This window comes from Condylura cristata, unplaced genomic scaffold (genome assembly GCF_000260355.1).
Source record: "Condylura cristata isolate star-nosed mole 26May11 unplaced genomic scaffold, ConCri1.0 scaffold00022, whole genome shotgun sequence".
Taxonomy (NCBI): domain Eukaryota; kingdom Metazoa; phylum Chordata; class Mammalia; order Eulipotyphla; family Talpidae; genus Condylura; species Condylura cristata.
In genome coordinates, this window is record NW_004567123.1 from 5433873 (window position 1) to 5446177 (window position 12305).

The window sequence follows — 12305 nt, forward strand, 5'->3', positions numbered from 1 at the left end:
GGCTCGGGCACGGGCGGGGGGCAGTGCCGGCGCTGGCCAGCGCGGCGGAGAGGGGGCGCGTGGGGAGGAGACTGAGCTGGGGAAGGAGCCCCGTGCGCAATCGTTCCGTGCCAGGGGAAGGGGGGCGGCGGCGCAGGAGGCCCCCTCTCGGGAAACACACGCAGCTGAGGCGAATCTCCAGGAACAAGAATTCGCCGGAAACTTTCGGGGAAACCCAGCGTCCCTCCAGCCTCCCTCTCCCCTCAACCTCTGAGGAGAGAGGGCGGCGCCGCAATTGCACTTGACAGTGCGCACCCAGCTACTGGCCTAGCCTGCCTTCCGCGGGCCTCCTGGGTTTCCCGGGCCTTGAGGGGATCCCCCTGTGTTGTGTGCCAGGCTCCTAACCTATAAGTGGACTCTCCGGAGACTCTCGGAGCTCACTGGGAGTGTTCTGGCTTCCTCCTCTCAGGTGGGCTCCCACTTCATCCCAGGTACCCCAGCTGGGATGAGAAGGGAGGCAGCTGGCACTTCCCAGGGTAGCTGCTTGGGGGTCCCTGACCAATGGGCTTTCTGCAAGGAGCATAGACCTGCCTCACCCTTAGGTCCAAACCCTACTTCTCCACCCTCACCTCAGTTCCTCTTGTCTCCTACTCCTGTCCTCACCTACTGAAGGCTTGGACTGCTTTAGAGGCACCCCCCCCCCCCGCGGGACCCACAGTCCTGCAGAAGGTTCCCATTGAAAAAGGGTACCTAGTACTCTAAAACACACCTAACCTCCCTCTGAGGGCTTCCTCAGGGCATCTCCCCAGGGCTGCCACCGGGAGGGTGGATACAGCCCTGAGAAAGAGATGTCTTTGTGGTGGCTGAAGACAAAAGGAACTGTTCAAAAAAGAATCACCTGGAAACTAGGTGTTAATATGGGTGACTGTCTCCATGGAATCAGATTCTATCAGGGAATCAAGCTGCAGAAATCTAGGGGGGTGAAAAGGGAAGCAAGAAAGGGGCTTCCTTCCATGTTTCTCCATTTCTATCTCTAGGAGAACCCACAGTGCTAAGAGTGCTCCCACCTGTGAGTGGCTTCTGGGAGGAAAGGGTCAGGGCTAAGGACAAAGGCTTTCTAATTGACCTCTTTTCCAGAGGGCCATTTCACCCACCCAGACTGCTTCCTGGGAATACCACTTGTTTACGTATGTCCTTGGCTTTTCTTCCCAGACACCCAGATCACTTTTTTACAAAGCCTGTGTGGTTATCCTTTTACTGTGGTTACCAGGTACTGAGGGGGGTGTAAAAATATATATAAGGAGGTTCAGGAGTGTGTGTGGCAAATTCTCTGGTCAGGTTACTTTCACCAAGCATTCGGAGACAGACTTGGAAATGAAATTTCAGGATACTGAGATATTCTTTCATTCAGGAAAGGCACTGAAATTCCTTTTTCTAGCATAAATAAGAAAACTAAAAGTGAGAAAGGAAGAGATAGAGTAAGGGAGAGAGGGAGATAGAGGCCACTCCTGTGGTACACAGAAATGATTTTGTAGTTAATATTCATTTTAACAGCTTTCAGAGAAGCAGAGACAAAGACCCTCTCCCCCAAGAAGCCTACCACCCAGGGAAGAAAAATGGCGGCCAGTGATCCCAGCCCCATGCCACCTTCCTCCTGGTGGTTCCTTCCTCACTCCTCACACTGAAGGCTTCTCTTCTGGGATAAGAGGGATACTTCCTACTCTGGTCATGAAGTCCTCCTAGTCTCCCTCAGCAGGCAAGCCTGGAGCAGGAGTCGGGGGAGCAGGCTCTGGGAATCCAAAATGGAGAGCGGCACCTCCCTCACCCCACACACAATCACACCCTCCCCTGCAGGCTCCTTTTCCTGGGACAACAGTTCTTAGGCTTAGCTTGCCTGCTCCCAGCCTTCAGAAGCTTCTCATAAAACCAAATCTTGGAAGAAGCAGGAGCTGAAGTAACTAATGTGCTATTTATCTTTCACCATTGGGATCATCACCAATCCCGAGGTAGCTTTTGCTTTTATGTCTTATTCATTTGCATTGGATCTCACATGTTGTGCAGGCAACCTGAGGGAGAAACTATTCCAGGCCCTGATATGTTAGTCTGAGAATGAGCGTGCTTGGAAAGAAAAGCATCACCTTAAGTTGTGCTGGGACAGTCACTGTTTCAGGAATAAGAGGTGTGTTTACCCAGCATGTCCTCACCCTGGAGTGGGCTCCAGGGGTCACAATCCATGTTCTTTGTTTTTGCCTCCTGTGAACGTTCAGTTCCTTGCAAAGCCTTCGCTTTGCATGTGGAGGTCTGAATGTGATTCATCATCTTTCTCAAAGCACTACCTTTATAACAATGAATAAAAAGTCTATGTCCACATTCACAGATTCCCAGCCCAGGCCAGCTCTTACATCAGCCTGTGAGTGGAACCTTATCTGTGCCCAGACAATCAGTGTCTTCTCTGTTATTTCCGGGACTCCCCTCGCCCACAGCACCCACACCTGACAGAGCAGTTGCCACAACAAAGCCAGGTTGTGTCTCCATAACACCAATCAATGCCAGCATGTCAGACAAACTACCACTGGGGAGGAGGAGAGGAAAAGAGAGAAGTCAGAGAAGCCACTTGCCTTGTGAGGAGACATTCCTCACCACAGCTACTCCATGGCTTGGGAGGCAGGGTCCATGCAGAGGGAGGGAAGAAAACCAGATGATTAACACATTAAACATATGACTAATGTAAAGTCAATAAAGGACCTTTGGTGGATGTGGGAATAAAGGAATCCCTCTTTCATGGACTGTTCCTTGGAACCGTCCTCCCATGTAGCCCAGAACTGAAACAGCCAGGCCTCTTGTTACTGTCTGAACTCAGTAAACAATATCACTGACCTTTGACCTGCTTCCCTTGCCCCCAGAGATGTCACCTGCATATACAAGGTCATTAAGATTTGGGCAAAACTGGACTTCACCCAAGAAAGACTGGCAACTTATTTCCTGTTCTTATCTGCTGCCTTTGTAAAAAAGCAGTGAGGCTGCTCCTTTAGATGCTGCCTGAGCATCCGCATTTTGAAGAACGTGCGATAATCTCTCCTGTGTGTCTTCGGGTCCCCACTCCAAATCATGAAACAGCTGAGAGCACAGGGTGGGGTTCACACTGTTTTAAATGTCCAATTTACCACTGGAGCTAAGAATAGCTTATTCTATAATCGTTTCCAACTTTTTATTTTGTTTTTATCTGAGGCTACATTTGTTTGGCAATTTTGACTTATGACATGGATAGGATTGTAGGTTATTTTTTCTCTAGGGAATCATTGTCACAGTCATCTTCTTGAAAAAAAAAATTACTGCAGCATAAAATAATATGCATTTAGTAAAATTCAAAAAGCTTAATTGTTTACCTCAAAGACTTTATAAGTGTGTATACAACCTAAATGAGGTCCAGATCACAGTTTAGGGTAATTCTGCCTCCCCCACCCCCAAGATCTCTGTCCCACACCCCCACTAAGTGATAATCCTTGGAAGAGAACCCTTCTTCCCACCTTTCTCAATATAAGTCATTGTTGACTGTCTTTTAACTTCAGGCAAATGGAGACCACTTGTGCTTAACTTTATTTCTCTGCAATCTATCCACACTGGTGTGTAGGGCTGGGATTGTTCTTTGTCATGCTGTGTAGGTACAGATTGTTTTTACCTGATGCTTCAATTCCCTTCCAAATTCATTATAAGCCAAAATAACCAAACCACTGTTCCTGGATCAAAGACAAGTGACCTCCCAGATTGGCTCCTTTTATAAGAAACTTCAAATGAAATTGAAACAGTCATCAGCTGCTTCTCAAAACTGGTTGCAGGACATAAGGAGAAGGCCAGGGGAACCACACCGTGCAACAGGTCAACTGGCAAATTTAGGGAATCAAGCTTGGAAAGACAAGCCTAGAATTCCTAAGATGTGCATAGAATTTGGAGGCAGCCATTCGTGGAAAACTTCAGAACAGCCCATTTCCTGGACATGTTTTCCAGCCCTTTTACTTCTAAAGGAGAGGCAATAGGTGCTGGGAGGAGAGGTTCCCAGCAGTGGGTGGCGGACCTAGAGAGCATCCTTTAGTATCCTTTCAGACAAAAACGTCTGTGACATGAAAAGTTCAAGGGAGCCTGTAAGCAGTGTGGATTCTCAACCCCTCCTGAGGAGGCAGGATTCCCAAACTAGCATTTCACAAACTGTCAGGTGTTCCTCTACGAGGGATTCTTTACAATCTCTGTTCTAGAGAAAGGAACAGCTTTCCAGAAAAGGGAAATTATATTATGTAAGCTCCTTTTAGGTCACTATTTTTTTTTTTAAGATTTAATTATTTATTTAGACACACAGAATTGGGGTACAGGCCAGAGGTTTAGGGGCGGTGAGAAGATTCACCAGAGACAGAGTGGGGAGCAGAACAGGCAGGTCGACAAAGTACACTGCTGAGGGGAGCAGAGAGTGGGTCAAGAGAGGTCTGCTGTGCCATGTGGGTCACTTCCAGGGCCGGGGATCGAACACACACTGAAGCAGCTGCAGCCAGCTTGCTGTGCTGTGTCCTAATCTATTGTGCAACCAGGGAGGACACTTGGTCACTATTTTTAATTGATTTATTTGAGCACTTGAAAGAAGATAGAAAGCATAGAAACATACCCTATAGCTGCCTGTATGTATCTGTTTCACGGCAGGGTTATTAAAAAAGTGACTGCTATACAAAAATAATCTAGGGAAAAAAATCTAGACCCAGGGAAATAACAGAGGGGTTCATTTGAAATACTTCAAGGACAAAAATTAAGTATTTACAACTGAGCTTGCTTATTCTATCACAGTCACTCAGAAAAGAAAACATATAAGCCCCACTAATTTTACTTTATTAATGCAAACTCGGGAAGACAGGATGACAGGGAAACCCAAGAAAGCCCCTGGGGGCTAATTTCTACTAACACTTAAATACTAGTCGTAGGAATCCCATGTTTTCAGTCAAGAAAACATCTGAAAAATGTTCTATTATTTAAAATTTTCAAGACCTCATCCTGATAGACCATGATATAAATCTTAAGGGTGGCAAATGCAAGTTAAGCAAGATCTGTCTCGATATACACACTTTTTTTTAGGTGGTCTGCAATGGTTATTTCTGGAGGTGGGATTACAGGATTTGGGGATTTCGGGTGGGGAATCAGTGAATGAAAAGGAACTTTCACTTTTTATTTTATATTCTTTTTTATTTTTTGAATTAGTTTTGTGACATCAGCATGTCATTTTATTTAAAAAATAAAAATTAAAAGAATCTGTTCATGTGTATACAGTTAAGACAATTTGACTTAAATTAGAGGAAAGGACATGGTTTGACATTGGCAGCAGGACTGAGTGAAAGGCTAGATTTGTGGCTTCAGGCTGATCTTCCAGTGGGAGCCATTTACCCAGCTTTTCGAGATGACTTGTGCCCCAAGGCTTGTTTCTGAGGAGCCTTAAAATGGAAGGGGAGGATCTTCACCTTTGCTGTACCTTCACGGGATTGAAATTCCAGCTCTTGTTTGGTCACAGATCATAAGGTACAGGAGGCTTTCCCCTGGTGCCTCTGTTTCCTCACTGATAACCAGAAAGATGACAGCAATTCGTGAAAAGAATGTTTGCAGCAGGAAGAATTTTGAAAATGCAAAGCATTCAAAAGAAAGAGACACCCGTCACTCTTTGCCTTTGAACCATCCGGTGCTATGCTTTGAGGATAAACACAGCAAAGCCATTTTCTCAAACCTTTGGAATCTGTAACTCAGAATCCTCTTCAGTGGATTCTGTTCAGCTGCTAAGTGTAACATCCTAAAGAGCTACAAACACATGACCGCTAATCAACTCCCTTTCTCTAGAGAGAAACCCAAAATCAAGTTCTAATATAGTGATACAGTGCGGTATCCATTTCCACATCTCCTTTCATTTCCCCATTGTCAGCACCCCCAACTGGAGTACGGCCATCCACAAACTTGAAAAGCTATGGCGGTGCGCCCCCTAGTGGCAACGGTAGAACACATCCTCCCCTGGGGGATTCTTGTCCACCTGAAGTGTTTTCTTTCCTCCCCACCTGACCTCAACTGGCTCTGCTTCACCTCTGATTAAATCCCCAGCATCATCTGTCATGAAGGTGGTTGGTGAATCTCAATGCAGCACTCCTTGCCTACAAAATTTGTTTCAATGAAGATGTTTTCTCAAATTTTTATCATCAGTCTGAACTGCTTTAAGGTATTAAATACTTTACTTGTTTAAAATTAAATCTCCTTTCTTTGAAAATTTACCCCTGAGATAGACAGAACATGTCAATAGCATTTCCTTTCCAGTCATGATGTCCTTGCTTCTTTAAAATGTTGTCCATGAACCAGGAGCCTTCTAGGCATCTCCTGAGACCTGGTTAGAAATGCAGAATCTTAGGATCCTCTGCAGAGCTGCTGAATCAGGCTGCATTTCAACAAGATCTGCAGATTCCTGTACACATTAAAGATTGAGAAGCATGGATTTGATTGGTATTTCCTCTTAGATGAGATGGCTAGGATTTTATAACTACCCATATTTATGTCTAACTACAAATTATAACATTCAAGATTACATACACTGTTTTTTCAACTTTCCCTGTCTCATTTGCTTTTAAACTCCTCTTAAATATGGAAAACCAACAAAATCAAATTCCCAATGTTTAAGCATTTAAAGCAATCTTTAAGAAATAGATTCCAAAGTCCCCAAGGAATAAGAATTCCAGTTACATCATTAAACATTCAGCTGTGAATAGAAAGTCCCCTCCATTCAGATAATATTTGAAAGAATTGCTAAGTTAAATCCCATGTCTATCATGAATTGTTTTAGTTCTACAACATCAGCAGTGCATAACACATTTAAGAAACAAAACATGGTGCAAATTTGAAAAAGCAGCATGAGAATTTGAGAATCCAATTCTATGGTGGTATAAATAATACTTTTATTTCAAAGTGTTTCCACCTATTATCAATGTTTGTCATATTTTCATTAAAATATTGTGTTTCAAAAATATCAAGTTTTTGAGTAGGATGATAAAATGTCTTGGAGGAAGAAAAATATAGTCCTTTAAGTTGTTAAAAACTTAGCATAATGATTTTTTAACCTTAATTTTGAACATACAGAAAGCTGCGAAAAACAGAGAGATCCCATAGACTCTTCCTGAATGTCCTCTCATGTTATCACCTGAAATCTCTATTGTGCAATAATCAAATCTATGAAATTAACACAGGTACAATATTAACTAAAGTACAGAACAGATCCAAATTTCATCACTTTTACTGTCCTTTCTTTTCCCATCAGCCAACCCAGGATTCCACATTGCATTCAGTTATTATTTTCCCTTAATGTCCTTCAATCTTTGGCAATTGTTCACTCTTTCCTTATCTTACATGATTTTGACAATTTTGAAAAGTACTGGTTTATTTTGTAGAAAGTTCAATTTATGAATTTATGTTTGTCCAGTATTTTCTCATGATGTACATGAAGATATTCATTTTGGCTATGATATGGGGCTGAGTGCTCTGTCATCATCTCAAGGTCTGTTTGTGACTTCAGTGTACCTTATGACCTCCATCCCCTGCAGTTAATACCTTGGGGAAAGGTATTCAAAACTAGGATAATCTTGTGTCTCTTCAAAGTTTCACTCAATAACTTTTTAGCATCCATTGGTGGATTGTATCTACAGCAATAACTGTGATAATCAACTGTTTTATAAAAAGTTATTTGTTGTTTCCCTGAAGCTTTGAAAACCTACTAGAAGAGACAATCTGTGTCATTATGCTGGGAATGTGAGGAGGGAAGGGAGTTGTGCTTTGATTCCAAACCTAGTGTTTAAGTACAAAAATCTAGCTGAAGTAGTTATTTACAATCAAGTAGGGTTTTTTTTTTTTCATTTTTAATGCATCCTTATTTTATTAGCATTAACAATTTTTTTTTTTTGACCGACACTATGTTTACTGGAAGTGGTTTTCAAAAAGAAATCTTTGGTCAGACTTATTGGATATTAGGCTATTAGTGACCACTGACTTTAAAATGTTGTGGTTCATAGATGTTTTGTTCTCAAAACATGCATCCTATTGCTTTTGCATTGAGGTGAAACTTCAAAGGCAGTGACGTTTCCTTTGCTGCCTTGCTCCATCCACACAGAAAGTTTCTGTTGCACGCTCAGCAACAACCCCTGGGTCCAGAACTGTGAGTCAATGTTCTGCCAAAATTAGGGTTCAGAGTGAACCAGGAACTAATTTGTACTTTTCCACTGACAGGGAGATTAGAGTGTCCTGCTCCCCCAGGTTCTCTCATGTCCTCTTGTATAAACCCTCTGCTTCTTTCCTCAGGAATCATTAAGGAGTTGTAAATTAAAACAATAATGAGATACATACATACTTAAGAGAATAGCCAAGACCCAAAACAATGAACATATCAAATGCTGGCAATAAAGACTGTGTGTGGAGCAATAAGGACTGTCACTGATTTCTGATGGGAACCCAAAGAAGTACAGGCACCTTGGAAGATAGTTTGGTAGCTTCTTACAAAACAAAACATATTCTTAGCATTTGGTCCAATTATCATATTCCTTGCTATTTACCCACAGAAAATGAATACATATGTCCATATAAAAATTTGCACACAGATGTTAACAGTAGTTTTATTCACAATTGCCAAAAACTTGGAAGCTACTAAAAAATGCCTCTCAGTAGATGAATGGATAAACTGTGGTTGGTACATTTGGACAATGGAATACTATTCAGCACTAAAAAATAAATGAGTTTTCATGTCATGAAAAAACATGAGAAAATGTAAATGTATGTTACTAAGAGAAAGAAGTCATTCTGTAAAGGCCACACATGCTATTGCTTCCAATGATACCACATTCTGGAAAGGATAAAACGATGGTGATAATAATAAGTCAGTGGTTTATGGGAATCTGGGGAAGGAGGTATGAACAGACAAAGCACAGGGAATTTTTAGGGCAGTGATATGATTTTGTATGACAATGTAATAATGGATATATGTCATTATACATTTGCCAAAACTCATTGAAAGTAAAATATCAAGAGTGAGTTTTGATGTAAAATGTGGGCCTTGATTAATAATATCAACGTAGTTTCATTAATTGTAAGAAACACACCGTTCTAGTGGGGAAGGTGTGGCTGAGGTGAAGGGCATGGAATATATAGGAACTCTCTTTCCCTTCTGCTCAATTTTACTATAACCTAAAAATAAAATTAAAAATGTTTTTTTAAAAGAATCCATGCGGAAGTGAAAGAGACAAAAATAGCCAAATAACCTTCAAAAAGAACAAAATAATGAAGTAAGAAAACTTACACTTCCTGGTTGCAAAACTCACTCCAAAGCTACAGTAAACAATACTGTGTGGTGGTGACATAATGATATACATATAAATCAATGCAATGTAATTGAAAGTCCAGAAAAAAACTCACAATTTATGGTAGATAATTTTTTGACAACAGTGCCAAGAAATTACAATGTATACAAAGAACAGCATTAGCAACAAAATGTACTGGGACAGCTAAATATCTACTTTGAATTTGAATAAATGAACTTGAACCCAAACCCCATAGCATACAGAGTATCTAAGAACTGATTGAAAATGAATTAAAGACCTACATATGAAAAGCTAAGATGAAAAATCTTTTAGAAATCAGTCATCAGTTTTCATGACCTTTGTCAGTGAGTTCTTGGAAAATTGAAAAGTTGAACTTCATCAAAATTTTTAAAAACTGTGCTTCTGGGTCCTCCCTGGTGGCACAGCAGGTTAAAGCACAGCACTAAGAAGCTAAAGCCACTTCAGCATGAGTTCGATCCCCGCCTGGGAGATGACCCATATGGCGCAGCAGACCTCTCCTGGCCCACCTGCTGGTCCCCTCAGCAGTGTACTTCATCAGTCAGCCTGTTCTGCTCCCCACTGTCTCTGGTGAATCCTCTCACTGCCTCCAGTTCTGTATGCAGGAGGTGACCCACTTGGCGCGGCAGACCTCTCCTCATCCACCCGCTGCTCCCCTCAGCAGTGGGTGTACTTCATCCATCCACCTTTTTTTGCTCCCCACTCTGTCTCTGGTGAATCCTCTCACTGTCCCTGCACCTCTGGCCTGTACCCCAGTGGGAAAGTTAATGGTTAATGGTGTGGCTACTTTAGAAAACCGTTTCTCAAAAATGTTTAACAGTTAGGCACATGATTCAAGAATCCCATGCCACGGTATATGCAAAACACATGCAGGATGCTCATTGCAGCACTCTTCATAAAAGTCAAAAAGTTGAAATAACCCAATTGTGTATCAGCTGATAAATGAGTAAACAAAATGTGGTTTATCCATATAGTGGCACATGAATCATCAATGAATGAAAAGTAATGAAGCATTCATACATACTACAATACTGAAAAATTTTCTAAGTGAAAGAGGTAAGACACAAAAGATGATATATCATATGACTCAACTGATAAGAAATGTCCAAAAAAAGCAAACCTATAGGGACAGAAAATAAATTAGTGGTTTTCCTGAAGCTTGGGACAGAGAAAAATAGGGAGTGAGTGCTATTAAGTATGGGACTTCATTTTGGGGGGATGGCATATTCTAGATTTGGGTAGTAGTGATACAGGCAGTCTTGTAAATATGCCAGAAGGCATTCAAAAGGGCTCCTTAATAAGTTACATTTTAAAATGTCTGTTGTGAGTCTTCAAAGTATTTGTTCTTTTAAATTTAAAAAATATTGTATTGCCTCATTCTTTTTCTTTTTGTTACATTTGAATTGCAAATGTTTTCATCACAGAGATTGTGGATTTTTTTTCTTCCTCATGGAATCTTACGGTAGCAAAGTTGAAATTCTGCTTTTACTTTGTCATCATAAAATAAAGGAGAATGGAGAATAATTAGAAAGGCCCCCCATTCTGCTTTGTTTAATAAAGATCCCTTCAGTCTTCAAAACAGGAAAAAAGAAATGATGAAGTCCCACATAAGACTTTTTCTTAGACCTTCTATGACATTATATAATTAAAAATTAATCCGGTTCATAGAGTGAATTTTCTTTTATGCTATGGGTGCTTGTACAACAAATACATGTTATTATTACTGTCTTTTTTTTACATTGTCATTATAATGATGATGATGATATTACTGTTTCAGGCTGAATTGTGTCAACCCCCAAATCATATGTTAAAGCCATAACCCTCTGCATTGTAACTGTATAGGATCTTTTTGAAGATCCTACCTGGCACTTAAGGTTATTTGAGGCCAGGAGGGTGGGACCTTAATCCAACAGGATTTATGCCCTTAGAAGAGGAAATGATACCAGGAGCATGTGTACAGAGGAAAGAACACATAAGGACATAGGAAAAAGTATCCACCTACAAGCCAGGAAGAAACCTCACTGAAACCAATACCTACCAGACAATCTTGGATTTCTAGCCCCCAGAACTGTGAGATAGTATGTAAAAGTCTGTTATTTTAGCCAACCAACCTGTGCAATTCTGTTATAGCAGCTTAAACAGACTATACAATTATTACTGAAATTTTTATAACCATTTGTTTGTTCAAAATGTATGGAATGTTTGTCACATAAAAGTTATTTAGCTAGTACCTTAACTTTTAAAAAATAAAAATAATTATCAGTCTTTTTCCTTGTTAAAATATCTGAAAATACTGGTAACTTTCATGCATATATTAATCACTTAACTATCACTAATTAATAGAAAACACTTTTGAAACTATGAAATTATATTTTAGCTGATATAGACAGAAGTACAAATTTTGGAGACATTTCCCTCTAACCTACATCTAAAATACTTTCTTATATTTTGAAATGTTTCAAATATTAAAAATAAACCTAAAAGACATGTCTTATTCCTATTACTCCTATTACTAGTACTGTTTCTAATAAGATATAAACATTGCTATGTAATCGCAAGATCTTTGGCCAAACACAATATAAGTTTGTAAAACAGACTGGTAAAACAGATTAACTAGACTATATGGACTCCACAGACAAAGGTTAGACAAAACCAAATAGCAGATGACAGCCCAGTAGTGAGGCTAAGCTAAACTTTGATGCCTCCTCAAGCTTTGTGCCAGCAGTTATTGTTAAATCCAATTAAACTAAAATGCCTAAGAAAGAAGAACAGAGATTCCAATCTTTTGAGGGAGTGCAATGTCATCTTTAGAATATTTAGAGTTTCTGATCTTAAAAGCTTTAAAACTTTGTTGGGTTCTCCATAATCAAAAACAGATAGCATTTGAACATTCTGTGCAGAATGAGCTCTAGGGATGATCTCCTTCTCTCTCCAAGAGCTTAT